Below are 22,110 nucleotides of genomic sequence, written 5' to 3'. Positions count from 1 at the left end.
AACAGCAGGATGAGCTTCATAGACACAATTGTATCTTCTCATTCATATCTTCTTATAATCTTATGTGGTCACTTGTCAATGACACAATGTAATAATGTTAATAAATGAGAAAGCATTTCTTGCACCGGTGGGCCACAAGTATAAATCGACTGGAATCTTTATGGCATTCCTTTTGAAAATGCATATAAATATGAGCACAGAGGAACTCAGGGCCTTGCCAGATGAAATCAAATATGGGACAAGAGGTAAAGTGTTTTATTAAATTATATTGTTTTTCATTGATGTTAGAATAGTAATATTGCTTTACACCAAAAAAGTGCACCTCCTACTGGCTGATATGCAGAACAGCACTACTGCTGAAAGCCAGGTTATACTTTCTCCTGGCTGGAGGAGGCATTGCACAATAATAGCTGAATAGGAAATAGAAGGGGACATCCAAATTGGAACTAACACTAAACAAAATAAAAGTTAAGCACAAATAATAGCTAGCACCAGGAATGACAACTGAACAATACTGCAGATTGAATGTGAGATAGGGAAGTGGGTAGGGGTTGGGAGATGGTAGGTGCACAATAACGGAGCTTCCTTCACACATATCCTTTGTAAGTCATTCAATTCTTTTCATAGTTTTCTGGCAATGGGATAGTGGGAAACAGTCTCCTTGTGGTGCTGCATTGACTTCCTTCACAGCAGCTTGTGCTGTTTACAGCCTTTCTTTAGGACAATAGTCAGGAAGGGAAGTTTTTAGTTTATGTCCTTGGGAATGCGTAACTATATCAACACCTAGACAATGGAGCCTTCTTTTTAAAAAAAAAAATCCTAAGTATGTCATTTACTACACCGAACATCCATTAAATGACAGGGAAATCAACTGAATCTTCTCCTTTTTAGAATATAGATTAACGTGAATTTGTTTTGTAACAATTAAAGGTGACTTTACTTAATGAGGAAGTTTTCAATCAAATTCATATCCTGGATAAGCCACGGAGCAATCCTGCTTTGAAAAAGCATGCAGCCATGCTGCAGTGTTGGATGTACTGCCAAATGCGCATTGTAGCAGATGCGTGACCTATTGCAGCCCACCTGTTTTTCCCAATTGAGCTATTTTCTTATTAAGGCTGAGAAGAAAAAAAAAGGCAACAAATCTCAGAGGCAAATGCCACAGGTAATGTCAGCCTGACACAAAACACAAAATTGCAGCCTCCTCTGTTTAAATATGAGAAAGTGTATTGCAAGAAACATTACAGTGGTGACACTGACCCTCTAAAAACTGGCTGCTGCTCCCCTAATGGCTCGGTCAGTAAGTGAACTGTCTGTGTAGAATTGAAGCTATGATTCTTGGTTTGTTCTAAGTTAGCTGATCTCAACTGGGAGAGCGGCAGAGCCACTATAGTTGGCCTCAGCATCCTTTGACTAAGGAAGGAAAACAAATCAACCAGGGTTCCTTCTGCTGATCAGTATCTGGTGACTCCTGCTGTAACATGGATAAGTGTGGACCTCAACTGGGATAGCATCAGGCTCAGCTGTAATGCCAACCCAAAAGTGAATAGCACTGTTTAGACTCACAAATGAATAATGGCCTCCTGGGCAAGGTGCTAGACAGCAGTCAATATCTGCGGAACTGTATCCCAGCATGAGTCTAGGCCTTCCAGAGAGAATGGGAGATAAATGGAGGGGGAATAAAGGAAGCATTGACTTGGGTAATCATACTAGGACTGGAAAATCAGTGAGTAGTTTGGAGTTGAGTTACTGTACATCACTGATGTGGCTAGACTACAAAGAAACTCTCCAACCTGTGAATAACAGCAGCTAGTTTATCCCACCATATCTGCTCCATTTATCTTGCTGTCTTTAATCCATCAGTGTGGTTATCACCCCAGCACTGATCCCGCAGTAAGGTCAATCAACATCTTGTCTTCAGTCCTTCAGTTGCTTTTCATTTTCTCCTCCAATTTCTCACCTCCTCTCCTGAATCCGTTGATTCCATCACTGTTCCTTCAGAAGCAGTCACCCTCCCGTCTCTTGCAAAGCAGCTGTTATTCATGTTTGGGCCTTGACAGTGAGGGTTGGCAGGCTATCCAACTGTAGACAACATCAAAGCCGAACATGAGCCCACCCTCACCTGGAATCCACACTCCTGTGCTTCCAGTAGGGGTTGCGTATAGCAGCCTGGCCAGTGTTTCCTTTTCCAGCTTGATTCGAGTTAGCAATGTGTCATTTAGGCATCAACCACGGCATGTCAATGTCAACACACAATATTGATATCTACTCATTTTTGCTTGCAATCAAGGAAAGAAAATTGATATGTGCACTGCTATATTTGCAGGATCTTTTGTTGTGTTTTTGGGAACTTTTACTAAAGATCTACCATGCCGGGAAAGATTGGCTGGATGACAGTTAGTACCAAGTAAATTTTTCCTATATGTGCTTCTCATTAAACAACTAGCAAAACTCAAAAATATCCAATGCTACCTACCCTGATCAGTAGAGGGCAAGAGTGTACCATTCTCAGATAATGGTATTGCTATCCTAAAAATGCAAAACATAGTCAAGCCTTTTTTTTCCAAATGTTTCCCTTCTTCTTTTGAGGGCAGTGACTCATGCTGGGCACAGTGCCATGGGCACCTGAAGTTCTTGGGTATCTTGTCTAAGTGGCCTTCCTTCACATGAGACTAGACATTGAGTCCTGACTCTCCATCTCTTAGAATGTGGGGTTGGCGTCTGACCTTAATGTCAATTCAGTGCTCTTTATAGCAGATGTCACCAGTTGATTTTTCCCTTTCCTAACCCAGAGCACGAAAGGCAATTGCAGTGGCTTGGCATTAGCCAAACGGTGATCAGCAAAGATCAGAAATCAATCCTGTAGGAGGAGGTTGTTGTCAATGTGATCTATTTCATAAAATAATAAAAAGTTTTAAAAATAAATCTTAAACAATATGTGCTGCAGAGTTGGAAGAGATGCTGAGTTGGCACTGATGTACTGGAGACGCCAGCCAAACAGGTGGAGGACAAGGAGTTCATCTGGAATACTGTCACTGTTTAATAGGAGTCACAGGAATAGGAAATGAAAGGGAGTGCAGATGATTTTATTCCAATATGAAGAAATATTAAGAAGAGAAATATATATTAAATAATATTTTTAAAATGTGGAAAAATTAAATTTAAAAATTAGAACATTATTGGTTTGTAATGAGAAAGACTAAAGAAAAACTTGCATTTATATAGCGCCTTTCACAACCACCGGATGTCCCAAAGCGCTTTACAGCCAATGAAATACTTTTTGAAGTGTAGTCACTGTTGAAATGTGGGAAACGCGGCAGCAAACTCCCACAAACAGCAATGTGACCAGATAATCTGTTTTAGTGATGTTGATTGAGGGATAAATATTGGCCAGGACACTGGGGATAACTCCCCTGCTCTTCTTCGAAATAGTGCCATGGGATCTTTTATGTCCACCTGAGAGAGCAGGTCTGGCCTCAGTTTAATGTCTCATCAGAAAGATGGCACCTCTGACAGTGCAGCACTCCCTCAACACTGCACTGGAGGCACAATTTTTGAAACAGGTGAGCATTGTCTCACAGCTATTAATGTCTAATGAGTTGGGTATAGTCTCATAGGAAAGCTTGGATCTTGCAGATGCTGATAATGTGACCCATGGCACCTTTAAAAAATATTATTGAATATATCGTCCTCTTACCATTTCTCCCTATTGCAAAAACTCATCTTTACTTCTTTATAACTACCCTTCCTGCAGTTCCTATTAACCAGTGACAATATTCCAGATGAACCCTCTCGTCCTCCACCTGTTTAGCGGGAGTCTCCAGTTCATTAATGCCAACTCCTTTACAAAAAGTGATCTTCCCCCTATAACCAAACCGGAATAATCACTTTTAAAAGATCTAATTAACGACCTGAGTCAATGAACAGACAAAAATTAAGCATTTTATCATTGGCTGCACCAGTGTACATTGATCAGTGAGTTGCATTATCCTGCTGCTTAGAGATTAAACAATACTGAGTACTGATCAAAGGACAGTTTAACAGGAGTGTAACTCCATTGAGTATATAAGTGAACTGCGACACTGGATTTTTTCATCACAACTAGATGTTCACTTTTTCCTTGTTCACTATAAGAGAGTTTCATTATATATGTTGAGGCAGAATGGATATACCTGTCATCACTATGTGTTTGTGAATATTATTAACAGCACACTTCTTTTTCAACTTTCAGTCAGATATATATAGCCCCTGCTCAAAATTCCCACCCTCAATCCCTCTGTCCTTGCAAACTACTGACCCATCTTCAACCACCCTAACCACTCCAAAGTCCTTGGATGCATTGTCCCCTCAGAAATCTGTGCCATCTCTCTCACAATTCCCTGTTTGAATCTCTCCAATCAGGTTTCTGCCCCGCCACAGCACCAAAATGGCCCTAACCAAAGACACAATCAACATTCTCCATGACTGTGACCGTGGTGCACTATCCCATCCTCAACCGCTCTGCAGCCTTTAATAGGTCAACCACACCATCATCCTCCAATGACTCTCCTCCATTGTTCAGCTCAGTAGGACTGCCCTTGCTTGGTTAAACTCTCACTTATCCAATCATAGCCAGAGCATTTCCAGCAATGGCTTCTCTTCCTCCTCCCACACAGATACCTCCAAGAATCTATCCTTGGCCCCCTCATCTACAAGTTGCCACTTGGCGACATCATCCGCAGACATGGGGTCAGGTTCCACATGTACGTGGCTCAGTTGGTAGCACCCTCGCCTCGGAGTCAGAAGGTCATGGGTTCAAAGTCCCACTCCAGGGACTTGAGCACATAAAACTAGGCTGACACTCCAGTGCAGTGCTGAGGGAGTGTTGCACTGTTGGAGGTGCCGTCTTTCAGGTGAGACGTTAAACCAAGGCCCCGTCTGTTCTCTCAGGTGGACGTAAAAGATCCCAGGGCACTATTTCGAAGAAGAGTAGAGGAGTTATCCCCGGTGTCCTGGCCAATATTTATCCCTCAACCAACATAACAAAAAACAGATTATCTGGTCATTATCACATTGCTATTTGTGGGACCTTACAAATTAGCTGCCGCGCTTCCCACATTACAACAGTGACTCCACTTCAAAAGTACTTCATTGACTGTAAAGCACTTTGAGACGTCCGGTGGTCGTGAAAGGCGCTATATAAATGCAAGTCTTTCTTTATGCTACTGACAACTCAGCTCTACCTCTCCACTGCCTCTATATTGTCAGCCTGCTCATCCAAAATTCAGTTTTGGATAAGTTACAGCTTTCTCCAGTTAAAGATTGGGAAGACCGAGGTCATTGTTTTCAGACACCATCACAAACACCGTACTCTCGCTGCCAATTCCATCCCAATCCCTGGCCACTGGCTCAGGCTGAACCTTTTCGTTGCAATCTCTGCGTTTAGTTTGACCCTGACCTGAGCTTCCAACCTTACATCCTCTCCATCCCAAAGACTGCCTACTTTCAGCTCTGCAACATTGCCTGCCTCCACACCTACCTCCGTCCACCACGCTGAAACCCTCAGCCATGCTTTGTGCCAGCTTCAGACTCGACCGTTTCAATGCGCTCCTGGCCGGCCCCCCATCCTCCTTCTGTAAACTTCAGCTCATCCAAAACTCTGCTGCCTGTATCCAGTCCCAGACCATGTCCTGCTCATCCATCACCACTGCCCTTGCTGGCCTAACTTGTCTCCCTGTCCTCCAGCACCTGAAATGTAAAATTCTCATTCTTGTGTTTAAATCCCTTCATGGCCTTGGCCCACCCTATCTCTGTAACCTCCTACAATCAGCCCCAACTCTCTCTTCCTCTGACTCTGGCTTCTTGTACACCTCCCCTCCCGTCACATCATCCACAGCCATGCCTTCAGCAACCTAGGCCCCATGCTCTGGAGTTCCTTCCTAAACCCTTTCGCCTCTCCACTTCCCTCTCCGCCTTTAAGAACCCCCTTAAAACCCACTGTTTGACCAAGCTTTTAGTCACCTTTTTTAGTATTTCCTTCTTGGACTCAGTTCCATTTTTTTATTATGCCTCTGAGAAGCTCCTTGTAACGTTTTCCTATGTTAAAGGTGCTATAAAAATGCAAGTTGTTGATCTTGATGTCAGAAAATGTCCTCAAACCTCTCCTCCAGAAACAAAAAGTGAACTGCTCTTGTAACAGTGAGGTCTCTAGAGATACACACAGACTATTGTCTGCTCTCTCAGGTGGATGTAAAAGATCCCAGGGCACTGTTTCAAAGAGGAGCAGTGGAGTTATCCCTGGTGTCCTGGCCAATATTTATCCCTCAACCAACATAACAAAAACAGATTATCTGGTCATTATCACATTGCTGTTTGTGGGACCTTGCTGTGCGCAAATTGGCTGCCGCATTTCCCACGTTGCAACAGTGACTCCACTTCAAAAAAAAAACTTCATTTGCTGTAAAGCGTTTTGAGAGGCCCGGTGATCGTGAAAGGCGCTATATAAATGCAATTTTTTTTTTCTTTTCTCAAACCTCTCCTCCAGAAACAGAAAGTTAACCACTCTTGTAACAGAGACACACACAGACTATTGAAATTCAGCAGTCACACAGCACTCACTGATACACTGGAAAGCTCTACAAATCAGTAACAAATCACTCATTTCATTAACTATCTTTTATAAATGATGTGTACTCTTAAAATAATAAAACTGTAACTTAACTTAAAACATTAAAAGAACCTTAACAACGTAAATTAAAATTGTATTCCCGGGCGTGATGATGATAAATGATGTGTAACTCACTTCCAGGGATCTGTCATTTCCTTTGCAACACTCCCAGATCCCGTTCTTTCTCGATATAATCTTCTCCTGAGATTAGATCATACTCTGTGTAACTCATTCCTCGAGTTCTGTGAAATTCACTCCCAGATATGTGTTATTCTTTATAAAAACTCACTCCCAATGATCTATCATTCTTCATGCAACGCCTTCCCAGTCATTATATTTATACAATAAAAAAAGGACGCGACTGCTGCCAACGAACCGGAAGCGGACTGCGCACGCGCGTTACCGGTTCCGTGACGTAGTGAGTTTGTTCAAAAAAATTAAATACCAGGAGGGAGCGAGCTGTGGGAAAAAATACCGGAAGAGAGCGGGACCTACATACAGAATCAACTTCTCTCTATACTCAACAATGTACAGTGACTCATTAACTTAGGAGAGCTTCCTTCCCCCACTGTGATGTTTCCTTTTCCCACGAGTCATTCTTGTGAACTCTCCTCATAAGATTGCCAATTTGGGGAGAGTTCACACAAAGTTATTGACTCTTTTGTGCCATGAGCTCATTAGGATCTGAATTAAGGCTGCACCTTCAATTTGTTTTTTTTTCACAGAAATCACAGAAACCCCACAGTGCAGATAGAGGCCATTTTCGGCCCATCGAGCCTGCACCGACACATATCCCACCCTATCCCCGTAACCCCACGTATTTAATCCCCCCTAACACTAAGGGTCAATTTATCATAGCCAATCAACCTAACCCGCACATCTTTGGTGGTTGAAAATCAATTGTTGGTGAGGAAACTGGGAGAACTCCCTGATCTTCATTGGAAAAATTACAATGGGACCTTTTACAGATAGAGCCTCGGTTTAATACCATTTCCAAAAGACATAGTACTGCTTCCCACTTCATATCCCATAGGATATGGCGTGTCATGGATTCCAACTGGAGGGTGAGTGCAGCTTTGGTGGAACGGGAAGGCAGGTTTCATTCCATTGTAGGATAGCAAAATACTGCAGATGCTGGAAATCCGAAATAACAACAGAAAATGCTGGAAAAACTCAGCAGGCCAGGCAACATCCGTGGAGAGAAATTAGAGTCGACGTTTCGGGTGAACACTTTTTCAAAACTGGAAAGGAAATGAAATAAATCGAAGGCAGGGCTGCGATAGAACAAAAGAAGTAAAGAGACATTAAGAGGTATTCAAAACCAGATGAGATGGTAATAGGACAGTGGAGACAAAAGACGGTTCAGATTAGGTGTGAAGTGTACTTCCCTTCCCTTCCTCGACTTCTCCATCTCCATCTCTGGGGATAGGTTATCGACCAATATTCACTACAAGCCCACTGACTCCCACAGCTACCTGGACTACACTTCCTCCCACCCCGCCTCCTGTAAGGACTCTATTCCATTCTCCCAGTTTCTCCATCTCCGCTGTATCTGTTCCGACGATGCCACCTTCCACACCAGTGCTTCCGACATGTCTTCCTTTTTCCTCAACTGAGGATTCCCCTCTACCGTGGTTGACACAGCCCTCGACCGTGTCCGTTCTATCTCCCGCACTTCTGCCCTCACCCCTGCCCCTCCCTCCCAGAACCACGATAGGGTTCCCCTTGTCCTCACCTTTCACCCCACCAGCCTCCATATTCAACGGATTATCCTCCGCCATTTCCGCTACCTCCAAAGTGATCCCACCACCAAACGCATCTGCCCCTCCCCTCCCCTTTCAGCATTCCGTAAGGACCGCTCCCTCCGAGACACCCTAGTCCACTCCTCTATCACCCCCAACAGCCCTTCCCCTTCGCCTGGCACCTTCCTGTGCAAGCGCAGGAGATGTAACACCTGCCCCCATACCTCCCCCCTTCTCACTGTCCAGGGCCCCAAACACCCCTTCCAGGTGAAATAGTGATTTACTTGTACTTCTTGCAATCTAGTATACTGTATTCGCTGCTCACGATGCGGTCTCTTCTACATTGGGGAGACCAAATGCAGATTGGGTGACCGCTTTGCGGAACACCTCTGTTCAGCCCGTAAGGGTGACCCTGAGCTTCCGGTCGCCTGTCATTTTAATTCACCGCCCCATTCCCACTCAGACCTCACCGTCCTTGGCCTCTTGCATTGTTCCACGGAAGCTCAACGTAAACTCGAGGTACAGCACCTCATCTTCTGATTAGGCACTTTGCAGCCTTCCGGACTCAATATCGAGTTCAACAACTTCAGATCATAACCTCGGCCCCTATTACATTTTTACTTATATTTTTTTTCCACCCCTTTGCTTTGGGTTTCCCCCCCCCTTTCCTTTTTTTTCTCTCTCCCACATGGCAGCTGTCTCTCATCCTGCCAGTACACTTCACACCTAATCTGAGCCGTCTTTTGTCTCCACTGTCCTATTACCATCTCGTCTGGTTTTGAATACCTCTTAATGTCTCTTTACTTCTTTTGTTCTATCGCAGCCCTGCCTTCAATCTATTTCATTTCCTTTCCAGTTTTGAAAAAGGGTTCACCCGAAATGTCGACTCTAATTTCTCTCCACGGATGTTGCCTGGCCTGCTGAGTTTTTCCAGCATTTTCTGTTGTTATTTCATTCCATTGTACTCCTGTTGAGAGGGAGTCGGCAGCACTATTTGTCTGTTTCATTCCCTTCTAGAAGACCAGCTGTTTCTGCTGCAAGGTTTTCTGGAGGTGTGAACATTTCAGTCATAGTGCTCATTTCACTCAATGTGACTGGGCTGTATTTGGGAGGGAGGGTTACAGTCAGACCTCAGCCAGCCCACCTTACAACAACCTAAAGTGCTAGTAAAAGATCATAGGGCATTTGAGACTGATTATGCCGGCATTCCTTCAACCAACAGGCCACAGCAAACCAGGAGACACTCAATGTCTCCTGTCAAAAGTCAGCGTTTCCAGATCCCGTCCCCACCAAGCCCTGGCTGCAGGGAATGATGCTGTTGCCTTTAACCTTTCCCTACATTACAAAAGTGATGACACTTCAAAAGTACTTAATTGGCTGTAAAACGCTTTGGGATATCCTGAGGTTGTGAAAGGTGCTAGATAAATGCAAGTAACATTTGCGCCACACAAGTACCAGGGAATGACCACCTCCAACAAAAGAAAGTCTAACCACCTCCCCTTGACATTCAATGGCATTACCATCGTTGTATCCCCCTCCATCAACATCCTGGGGGTCACCGTTGACCAGAAACTTAACTGGACCAGCCACATAAATACTGTGGCTTCAAGAGCAGGTCAGAGGCTAGGTATTCTGTGGCGAGTATCTCACCACCAGACTCCCCAAAGCCTTTCCACCATCTACAAGGCACAAGTAAGGAGTGTGATGGAATACTCTCCACTTTCCCGGATGAGTGCAGCTCCAACAACACTCAAGAAGTGCAATAGCATCCAGGACAAAACAGCCTGCTTGATTGGCACCCCATCCACCACCTTAAACATTTACTCCCTCCACCACCGGCGTACCATGCCTGCAGTGTGTACCATCTACAAGATGCACTGCAGCGACTTGCCAAGGCTTCTTCGGTAGCACCTCCCAAACCCGGGACCTTTTCCACCTAGAAGGACAAGGGCAGCAGGCACGTGGAGACACCACCAGCTCCAAGTTCCCCTCCAAGTCACACACTATCCTGACTTGGAAATATATCGTTGCTCCGTCATCGTTGCTGGGTCAAAACCCTGGAACTCCCTCCCTAACAGTACTGTGGCCAAAGAGAAAGCGATTGGCATAAATGGAGAAACAGCAGTGGAAGAGAAAGACAGATGCGAAGGAGGAGAAAGACGCGCAAATGAAGGCGGAGAAAGGACGAGAGATGTCAATAACAGAAACAAAGACAGAGGTGAAATGGCATGGATAAAATAGACTGGGAGTTGGAGGTGACTAATCATGATTTTGCCGGACTCAGAAGTAATCTAATCATATTTGACCCACTCACTAGTTGAGGCGCACAGATGTAGTTCACTGCGGTTAAAAGTTGGAGACTCACAGACAGCAGAGAGAAGCAGTCCTCTCCGTCAATCTGGCCTAGAGTCAAACTCAAGACCCAGAACAAAATGATAGTGTTCTTACTCACTGTGACACCGGAGAACTAACTCACGTTGTCTAGTAAACTGGGAGGAAATATTTCCTAAATGCTTCGGTTTTTTAAAGATCCTGGTTACTGTGCAACACTTTAAAGATCTATCCCAATTGTTTATATAAACATTTACAGTAAACTAGTAAACTCGGTTTAAAGTCCCCGTCCTATACATCGCATTCTCTTATAACTTTTTTTAACTTAAGGTTACCTTAAAATGTAACGGTTTGCTGTTCCCTGAATTTTACCTCTATTTAGTAAATAAAATAATTAAGTATGCTCTGTCGCCATATATATTCAAGATGTCCTCGTAATGTGAGCAGCATCATGAGCAATAAACATTTTGAACATTAAAAAAATCGCCTGACTATCACGATTACCTTGCTAGCAGAAGATGACATTAATCAGAACAGATCACAGAATGTATCTGACACCAGCCTCTCCAGTCCTGTAGGTAAGGGTCTCCTAGCACTTCCCTGGCCACTTGACAATCATTTCTCGAATCTCATTGAGCCTTTGTCCTTGAACTTAAATAAAAAGCTGTGTTTAAAAGAAAAAACGTTCTTCTTTCCAAATTGCGTCTGCGGACGTTCAACATTAACCAGACGAGAGGGAAAGTTGCGCTTAAACGCTGTCGCATCTGATCCTCTGTCCTTATTTTAGCATTTAAAGTTCAATTCAGTCTTGAGTCCGGCTGCTTGATTCGTTGCCTGATGACTCCGTCTTTGAAGATAACTCTAACCCTTCACAGTAAAGTTGGGACATGAGTAAGTGACAGTGCCACCAACCAATGGCACCGTCCACCCAGCTCGGGACTCTTTCTAAATATAAACACGGCTTGCGTTGGTTTCAGCAGGGCGGAACTTGTCTTATCAATCCCAGAACAGGAATTCGGCTGAGTTGTCTGCTTGGCTGCCGGGGTTACGATCTGCCTTCGGGTTTAAAGCGCTGTCCTTCCCCCCTGCCTGCTGGTTACATTCAGCTGCTTTGATAACGGACGGGGGTTAGGGAGCATGCCAGAAATATACCCAGTAACTCCTTAAAGATACCGCTCGGCAGTACCTTTAAATTCTCACAGTGAAATCTCCTTTTGGAAATGTATTATACTATGGAGTTTTTTTTTACACACTGTTTTAAGGAATTAACCGCTTAAAGTCACATCCTCCATCTCCACGCCCCTCCCCCAGGATTTACAGTATTTAACATTTATAACTGTTAGCAATAAATAGCCAGACAGTAATCTCATCAAGTGACACATAAACCGCTAACGCTCAATTTCCATCTGTTTTTATTACCTACAGGCAGATGTACAGTAACTTTGCTCAGGCCCAGTTTAGAGTACTGGAAATAAAGTGTAATGAGGAACGTGTAATACTTACTGAAAGCGCATTCCATAGGCACGACTTGTATCAGAGAAGCAGGAATAACATTACCATTACTGTTGGAATGTTGCAGCATTACCAACTCAAGGATTTATTTATGTCTGTCAGCTGTGGTTTAGTGGTAGCACTCTGTCCTCTGCGTCAGAAGGTTATTGGTTCAAGTCCCACTCTACAGGCCTGAGCGCATCAGCGAGGCTGACACCTCAGCGCAGTACTGTGGGAGTGCTGCACTGTCTTTCAGATGTGATGTTAAACTGAGGCCCTGTCTGCCCTTTCAGATGTATGTAAAAGATTTCACGGCAATATTCAAAGAAGAGCAGGGGAGTTATCCTGGTCAATCTTTATCCCTCAGCCAACATCTAGAATGTCAAATTTTGTTTATAAATACAAATTATTGTTGTAAAGCGCTTTGGGTATCCTGAGGTCACGAAAGTCACTATAAATTCAAGTCTTTCTTTCTATAAATATAAATAGAGAATCTGCATCTTGTGAGTGGTTTTATTCTAATTTGGTCTGCTCTTTTGCAAATATAGATGGCATGCTGGACACCAGCTGTCAACATATCCCATAACATTGATATGTGATTAGAATAACCATTGTGATATATACACTGCAGATTTACAGAATGATAATAAATAAGTGAAAATAATAAGTTCAATATATATACTATAAATAATAGCCAATACATCAATATATGCATTATAAATACTAGCCAGTAGATCAATATCATGAAAAGTTTTGTGCCTGACATATTTGTATGTTCTTAGAGTGCTCAAATTTCACATTGATTAAAAAGCCATCAAACAACAAAACACTTTAATATTTATTTTATTATCTCTCAACAATGTTTAAATAATCAACAGATAAACTGTTCAATAATTCTAAAACTAAACCCATTTCACTTACCAATCTCACCAACAACATTTGCCTGCACAGCCCTCCCCTTTCTCAGAGCCTCAGATTATACAAGATGTTAATACAGTTAGGTATATAATAAATATGTTGTTTACATATTTTAAAACATTACAGTAGGTGTATATTGCAAATTATATGGCAGCTTTATATATTTTCCAAATAAGGCAGCTGCATACATTCCGTGGTAACTTATTTGCCCCCTTTTTTGGTTTCCCAGGGCTGTGCACCACTTGTGGCAGGAGGGCACATCAGCAAATATTAGTGACTAAGTATTGTAATCTGGGATGTACTGTTTAAGTTATCCACCAGATGGAGCCAAAGATTAAGGGATCATATTCACCAGTGTTTAAGGTAATGTCCTGGTACACCAGTTAGTATGGTAATGTGGCATTGCATTATGGGTATGACTCAGAGGTGAATCCTCCATCTTGGCTTGTGCAGTTAGAAATACCGCGTTTTGCTTGCAGCCTGTAAGAGCTATGTCTCTCTGCTACACTGTGTAATAAACAGTTGGGTTTTCTGCCTAAGAACTCGCTTCTCTCAGTTTCGGACCTTACCACTCGGATATCACATATTGGCGATGAGGGTCAACAGATCACATCTTGAAGAAGAGAAATAAAAGAGCGCCGAATAACAGATCATGGCTGCTATGGTAGGAAAGATCTCTGCTTTTGATGTTCAGACTCAGACCTGGGATGAGTACTGCGAGGTGCTGATGCATTTCTTTGAAGCAAATGATATAGATGATGTCAGGAAAAGGAGAGCTATTTTGCTCACTTCCGTGGGAAGCCAGATGTATAGTTTAATGAGAAATTTATGCAGTCCTGCAAAGCCGGGGGACAGTTCATTTGCTGAATTAGTGGCCTTGCTGAAGGAACATTTCAATCCCAGACCGAGTGAGATTGTACAGCGTTTCAAATTTAATTCACGGAACAGAAAACTGGGAGAGACTGTATTGGATTATGTAGCGGTGTTGAGAAAATTGGCACATGATTGCAATTACGAGAACAACCTGAAAGACATGCTGAGAGATAGGCTAGTTTGCGGGATAATGGATGATCGAATGCAGGGAAGATTATTGTCCGAGACTGGACTTACATATGAAAAAGCATTGGAACTTGCTCAAGCCATAGAGGCAGTGAACCGAGATGTAAAAGAAATACAAGGTTCAGACTGGGCTATGACAAAGCAAGTTGGAGGTCAGGTTAATGTGCACAAGTTTAAGTTGCATCAGAAACCACAACGTGAGCATGTAAAGGCATGTTATAGATGCAATGGCGATCACCTGGCGAGGGAATGCTGGTTCCTGGAGGAAAAGTGCCACAAGCGTGGGAAAAAAGGACGCATAAAATGTGCATGCAGGGCAAAAGCAACCGTGGAGGAATACAAACCAAAAGGGGGAGGAAAGCACAACCTAGGAAGAGAAGTGAAAAAACAGGGAGCACATCACATCAGCGGAGAAGCTGAGAAAGAAGACGACATGTTCATAATGCATAGTATGCTAGAGAACATTCCAAAAGTGAATCCTATCACTTTGCAACTGACAATAAATGACTCTAAGGTAAACTTTGAAGTGGATACAGGGTGCGGCGTAACCATAATGAACAGGGAGGAGTACTCAAAATTGTGGAACCGTGCAAAAGTTCCAGAGTTAAAGTCTTGCTCTATGCAGCTTAAAACATATACCGGTGAACGAGTGGCGACATTGGGTACAGCTACTGTAACTGTGCAACACAGGGACACTGTGGAACAGCTACCTGTAGTTGTAGTATTGGGTTCTGGACCAAACTTGTTAGGTCGGGGCTGGATACAAGAACTTAAATTAGATTGGGGAGAAATAAATCAAATGGAGGGAGGCAAACAAGTGTCTTTGCAAGAAGTGTTGATTAAACATGAGAACGTGTTCAAGGAAGAACTTGGCACATTTAATGGCCCCCCAGCTAAGATTTATGTAGACAAGGAGGCACTACCAAGGTTTTTTAAACAACGACCTGTGCCGTATGCCATGAAACCAAAGGTAGAGGCTGAGCTTGACCGTCTTTTGAGAGAGAACATTCTGGAACCCGTGAAATGTTCAGAATGGGCAGCTCCCATTGTACCTGTTTTAAAACCGGACAATTCGGTAAGACTCTGTGGAGATTATAAATTGACAGTAAATAGGGTGTCTAAACTAGAACAGTATCCTATTCCCAAAACAGAGGATCTCTTTGCAAACCTGGCTGGAGGGAAGAAATTCACAAAGCTGGATATGAGTCATGCATACTTGCAGATTACACTAGATGAGGAATCCAAGAAGTATGTAACCATAAATACACACAAGGGTTTGTTTACCTATAACCGCTTGCCATTCGGTGTCTCATCTAGTTCAGCTATTTTCCAGAGGACTATCGAGGGTGTACTGCAAGGGATCCCACATGTTTCAATCTATCTGGATGACATTCTGGTGATGGGAAGAACCGACCAGGAGCATCTGAGCACTCTGAGAGAGGTACTACAAAGATTGGATAAGGCTGGGTTACGGCTCAAGAGGAGTAAGTGCACTTTCCTGGGGAATGAGGCCATGTTCCTGGGACACAGAGTGGATGCCACCAGGCTCCATCCAATCAAGGAGGTACAAGCACTGCAGGAGGCCCCAGCTCCTACCAATGTGACTGAGTTAAAAGCTTACCTGGGACTGCTAATCTATTATAACAGGTTTTTACCAAACTTGTCAACAGTGTTAGCACCTCTTCACAAACTTCTGTGCAAGGAGACACAGTGGCAGTGGGAAGAGGAACAGAGGGTTTCATTTGAACAGTCCAAGAAACTGATGCTGTCCTCGGATGTGCTGGTTCACTACAATGCAGAGAAAAACATCATTCTCTCTTGTGATGCTTCACCTTATGGGGTGGGGGCGGTTCTTTCACACAGCTTGGATGATGGAACAGAAAGACCAGACAAGGGGAAATCGAACTGGAGGTTCCAGAGGAGATGTCAGAGGACAAGTTGGCCCCCATTTATCCAAATGCATCGGTGGTACCAACACCACGAACAGAGCCAGTTACACCTGGACCCCTTCGTCAAGAGGAAACCATCGTAGCAGAGTCAGATACTCTGAGTACTGCTCAGGAGCAGCAGGTGGCTCTACCACAACCAAGCAGGGACTTGACTGTAAGACGTTCACCAAGGTCTCGCAAGCCGCCAGAGAGATTGATAATGACCTGCTAGATTCGTTCAGTATGGACTATCATTAAAGAAGTTTCCTTATGGGACGTTTTAAGAATGTTGTTAAGAAATTAATGTAAACTTAAGAGGGGGGGGATATAGTAATCTGGGATGTAATGTTTAAGTTATCCACCAGATGGAGCCAAAGATTAAGGGATCATATTCACCAGTGTTTAAGATAATGTCCTGGTACACCAGTTAGTCTGGTAATGTGGCATTGCATTATGGGTATGACTCAGAGGTGAATCCTCCATCTTGGATCGTGCAGTTAGAAATACTGTGTTTTGCTTGCAGCCTGTAAGAGCTATGTCTCTCTGCTACACCGTGTAATAAACAGTTGGGTTTTCTGCCTAAGAACTCGCTTCTCTCAGTTTCGGACCTTACCACTCGGATATCACACTAAGAGATGCATAAAATTATTTCAGTGACAATAAGAACATAAGAAATAGGAGCAGGAGTAGGCCATTCAGCCCTTTAAGCTTGCTCCGCCATTCAATGAGATCATGGCTGATCTTCTGCCTCAACTCCATTCACCGGCCCTATCGCCATATCCCTTGATGCCCTTACTAGTCAGAAATCTATTGACTTCTGTTTTGAATATACCCAATGACTGAGCCTCCACAGCCCTTTGGGGTAGAGAATTCCAAAGATTCACCACCCTCTGTGTGAAGAAATTTCTTCTCATCTCAGTCCTGAATGGCCTACCCTTTAGCCTGAGGCTGTGGCCCCTGGTTCTAGACTCCCCAGCTAAGGGAAACATTCTCCCAGCATCCACCCTATCAAGCCCTGTAATAATTTTGTATACTTCAATGAGATCCCCTCTCATTCTTCTGAATTCAATAGAATACAGGCCTAGTTTACTCAATCTCTTCTCATACGACAGTTCCTTTTCCTTGTATGGAAGTGCTCAGCCGCTACTCAGCACTTTCGCATGGTGACAATGCAGAGACCAGGGCCGGAATCTTTACCATCGGGGCGGGTGTGTGCAGGCCGCGTAGCGGGTCACCATCCCAAACTTTTCAGCCGTGCGTTCTGCACTGCGCGTTTAACTCAATTACATCAATTGAAACAATCATGCAGGTTCCCCGGCCCAATTAAATGGAGCGGGTTTGATGATGTCACCAATGACTCGTTTTCAGCACAGATATTTAAAGCAGCCTTGCACACATCCCAGTTGAAGGTTGTTGCAGGAGAGATAAAGGTGTTTGGGAGAGCTACAAATTGGTGCATATCACTGATATTTGTGTGGGTCATGGATTCACACAGACAGAAGGGTGCGCCGAGATTCCCTGATGCCTCCCTAGAAGTGCTGGTCCAGGGAATCAGAGCATGCAGGGAGGTCCTCTTTCCTGCAGATGGACGCAAAAGACCAGCCAGAGACACTAAGAGGGCATGGCTGGAGATCGCAGAGGAGGTCAGCAGCAGGGATGTCGTGAGATGAATGTGGATCCAGTGCCGCAAAAGATTCAATGATCTCATGAGGTCAGGAAAGGTGAGTACAATGCCACATTCACCTACATCCTGATGCACGTGTCACCTAAAACTCATCACTGTGCCATCCTGTAAGAAATAGCTGTTAGATTCAAAGATGGGTTTTAATTCTTAGAACAGAGACTGACAACATGCAGCTGGGAACAGAGAGCAGAAATGCCAGCAAGGCCGAATATCAAGCATCAAAAGACAAATAGAAGTGATAAGGGAATCGTAAAATGCAAGGAAACAGAGAGGATAGCACCTGCTAGATAACAAGGAGCCACGAAGCCATAAAATGCCCTTGAAGAAACTTGACAAAACATTCCTCAGAAAGATAAGAGGGAGGCCTTGTCAGTCATGCAGAAAGGGATGGTGAGGGATGCCTTTCTGCTTCACAATTGGACAATAGGATGGGGATCAAATGATTGACACCAGGTGATTACCAGCCCACCGAAATAACTATAAATATAGACGACCGAGAGAGGAAATCAGGCAGTTAGGGGCGAATCTTCCCCAAGGTGGCTACGGCCTAACACCTTGGTCAAATTTAGGCTCTGAGGTGGCTGATGGCCTCACACCTCCAACAGTTTGCGAGGTGACCCAACGGAAGTGACCACTGCAGCAGACTGCAGGAATCCACCCAATCCGAGACCACCGTACTGCCTCCCCATCCGTCTGGTCGTGGCATTCCGATTCGGGAGTCGTAGATCGCTCTCTACTGTCACAGGTTGTATGTCTATTATACTCAGCTTAAACCATATGTAATATCTGATTATGCCTTAAAACTGTAGCTCTTTAATAAAAGCCTTACAACTTCTAAAGCCCTGTTGGGTAATCTGTGTGAGCCTGTGAGCCTAATCTTACGGTGGTGTCAGAAGTGGGATCACAGAGTTAGGAGTAGTAAGGTTCCAGTTGGGATGACCGGAGGGACTGGCCGAACGCATGTGATCATTGCTTAGACTGTGTATAGTGTTTTTTCTCTCTGAAAGAAGGGAGCGGTCCGGTCGAACGCACGTGATCGTTGCTTAGACTGTGTATAGTGGATTTTTTTTCTCTCTGAAAGAAGGGAGCGGTAAAGAGCTTGTTGAAAGGTAAAACCAGAAATACAATGGCGTTGGCATATCACCGGGAACAGTTGATAGATAGCCTGAAGGAGGTAAAGCATAAAGTGCAGGAGAGAGAGGGAGAGATAAAGAAGGAAAAAGATCTAATTTGCAGGCTAACCAATCTGAAAACTCAGCAAAGGAAGGGAAAAAACAGGAATTTGGAAAGACAGGAAAAGCTGCTGAGTCACCGATTTAAAAAGGAGAAAAAAAAAGATAAATTTAAAGTTTTACCGACATAGAAGTTATTAACGTCTGTGCCGGGACAAATAAAACAAAAGATTTGCTGAGTGAAAGGAACCTTAAAAAAATGCTGGAATTCAGTTTGTGTGAAAGTGTGTGTTAAAGTGTGAAAGTTTTCCTGACTATGAATGTTTAAGAAGTTACAGTATTTCTTTTGTCTGAAAGTCTGTCTTTAAAAGAAAGATTCTGTTATGTGTGGTTTAGCTCCACCCACTTCTCTGTTAAAAACGTTTAAAACTTTTGTCTTGTCTTGGATTTTGGAAGTTTTAAGAATGTGCGAATAAGATTGTGCCCCAAGAATGGGAAAAAAAGCCTTTGAACTAATTTAAGTTAAGCTGGTGTGTAAAAACTGAGAAAAGCAACAAAAAGTTTGTTTAAAAAAAGATTAAGTTTCAGTCTAAAATTTAACCTTGGAGTCGTGGTTGCTATGGTGAAATCTTCCAAAGCAGTTTGGTTTGATTTGCTTAAATGTGAAAAACTAATTTTTCTCCAGTTATATTCAATGTTTTTACAGTATTTTGGAAAGGCATCTGAAGAAAGGACAATAAGAAATATGACGTAATTTACTGTTTTCTGCAAGAATGTGCTATTTTGTTTTGTTTTATCTGTTCTGTTCATGTTTAGTTAAAGTGTGAAAACACAACTGTCTTTTCAATCGGGAAAGTTTTTTTTAATTTACGTGAAGTGACGCAATTGCGCCTGATAATGTTTCGCTCCACCTTCTTAAAAACCAGCAAAGGAGTTAACCCTTTCCACTGACAGCTGTTTAAGTTCACCAAGCCACAACTTTAGTATGAAATTTAAAGATATTGGACATTATTAAATTTAAGTTTCTTAATTTTAAGTTAATATTTCCTAGAAGGAAAATTATGATTTGATAACTTAACCCCTTGGGCTCTAAGTAGAGTCACAATGGAGTCTCTTCTTTCTTTTGTTATATGGAAGTTATCTTGTAAACTAATTGCAGCACTTCCATCTCTAATGTTAAAACACTGTGTAAGCCACCGAGCCTGAGAATCACTTGTTTCTGAAATTGGAAATGGAAGATAAATTGATAGAAATGAAATTGAACATTGACAAAACCTGTCAGTTCAACAGTACTGCTGTTTGGATTTTGGGATAATTTTGTATTAACAAAATGGACTCAGGCACTATATATTGGGTTACTTTTGGGAAAATAAAATATCCTCTAAAATAATGATAAATAAAAAAGTGTTAATAACTTGGACCAAGTGAGAATGTTTGATCTATGTTTTCAATCTTAAATAGTGTACTGGACAGTAAAGTTCCTCCAAGGCTCATGAATGAGATATGAATGATAATTAATGGGATGTGTAAAATGGAGAGAGGAAGTGATTGATGGTGCGAGATAGAAACAGGAGAATTACACCACCAATTGAGAATTTTCCAAACTTTCTAGTGAAAGTCAGGAAAGTGTAGTTAAGAATAGTAAATTGATAGCTTTCTCTTGGAGACATTTGTGTCCTTGCCTATAATTAACTTTTAAGAAAACTGAATTTGATAGTCTGGCCACTACCCAAGAAATCGGGACCATGTAGAGGAAGATGAGCAAAGATCTCCAGACGACTACAATCTTTCGATAAGATAACTGAAAGCCCGAGAAAGGCTTGTATCGGTTGGCACGTGTAGCATAATATGGAGATACCGGTATGAGTGTGCAAATGTGATTCGTTATGTATGAGGTAATTACCATCCGGGAATGTATGGTGAGTTGGCACTGAAGAATGGGTCCCAGACATGCTCAGTTACTTGACAACAGCAAGACAGACATGAAACAGTTAATGTGGCTCAGGAGAGTGAGACAACCTTTAAAGCATTGACACATACTCCATCGAGAAACTATCTAATTAATGAAACAATCAGAATAGAGTTAAACGCACTGGTACCTGTTAGAGGGATTGAAATTGAAGTTGAAGTGGAGAGTTACATGGAATCTGGATTGGTACAATCGAGGGCTAAGGAGAAATCATGTTTAGTAAGAATTATCCACAAGATGGATACGAGCAAAAGAGAGATCTGGAGAATCTTTTAAGTCCATGATTTGTTGATTAGATGTGAAACTGTAATGTCGCTTGAAATGATTGTAAGACTGAATTTAACTGTGACTGTAATAATTGTGTTTTGTAGGTAACAGAGCGTGGGAAAAACCAGTGCGAATCCAATATGAGGTGATTTGTGGTGCCTCCTGTGTCACTACTACCTCAACTACCATGCTTTATGGGTCTAACAGGACCTGTCCCATCAACCAACATGTTTTTAAGTATGAGCTACACAATTGTGTGGCACAATTCGGATACTCAGATATGACATTCCCCTGTTGTTTGAGAGTTTCAGTGAGCTCATGATGTGACTGAATTCCTCCCTAAAGCATTTTTATGTTTTGGAGCAAGACAACTCGAGAATAGATATTGAAATTGACAGCATAGGGGACAACTCACACTGGTGGGATATTGGGCTTAATACATCAGCACACCCTTACGTTCGTATTATTTCACACACTCTGGTAGTTCTTCAGCTTATAATGATAGTGTATTTGATATATGTAACATGTGTAGTAAGACTTTGATACATAAGCCAATTGGGTACTCATGCCCATGACTAACCAGCACTAACAAGTTAATTGAGCACACCGAAAGAGACGATCTGAAGCAATGTAGAGGAGACCCCAAGTGGGGTAAGATCAGGAAAGATAGAAGAAACAGAGGATACCCCAGGCAGGGCAGAATTGGAACACCAGAACAGTGAATTGAATTTGAGTAAGGGGTCAGAGGTTGCTCCTTCTCCTCAAAGGAATGGACTGTAAGGAAGGGAGAAATCTTCAAGACTCCCTACTAACTAACGCCCATTTGAGAGAGCAATAAGAGCTAGCTAGATTAGTCCAGAGCAATTGTGAGAAGTCAATAAGGATATTTCCTTCTCAAAGAAG

The 22,110-nt window shown here is 42.8% G+C and overlaps 1 protein-coding gene across 2 annotated transcripts in view; it reads right to left on the bottom strand.

Moving 5' to 3' along the window:
* Positions 1-11,773, bottom strand: part of LOC147125242 (gap junction alpha-3 protein-like) — a 36,414-nt gene extending 24,641 nt beyond the window's left edge. The window contains exon 1 of one of the 2 annotated variants that reach the window (XM_085999822.1): positions 11,224-11,773. The gene's annotated coding sequence lies outside the window, so the exon portion shown is untranslated. Of the gene's footprint in view, positions 1-6,781; positions 7,859-11,223 lie in introns of those variants that run through there. The other variant, XM_085999833.1, reaches the window with a different exon arrangement.
* Positions 11,774-22,110: the final 10,337 nt, after the last annotated feature.

Source organism: Somniosus microcephalus, chromosome 1 (assembly GCF_052327205.1).
Source record: "Somniosus microcephalus isolate GS21.2 chromosome 1, FLI_Smic_1.0, whole genome shotgun sequence".
In the NCBI taxonomy this organism is placed as follows: Eukaryota; Metazoa; Chordata; class Chondrichthyes; order Squaliformes; family Somniosidae; genus Somniosus; species Somniosus microcephalus.
The sequence above is the reverse complement of the archived record's forward strand: the minus strand, read 5'-3'. Positions and strand labels throughout refer to the sequence as shown.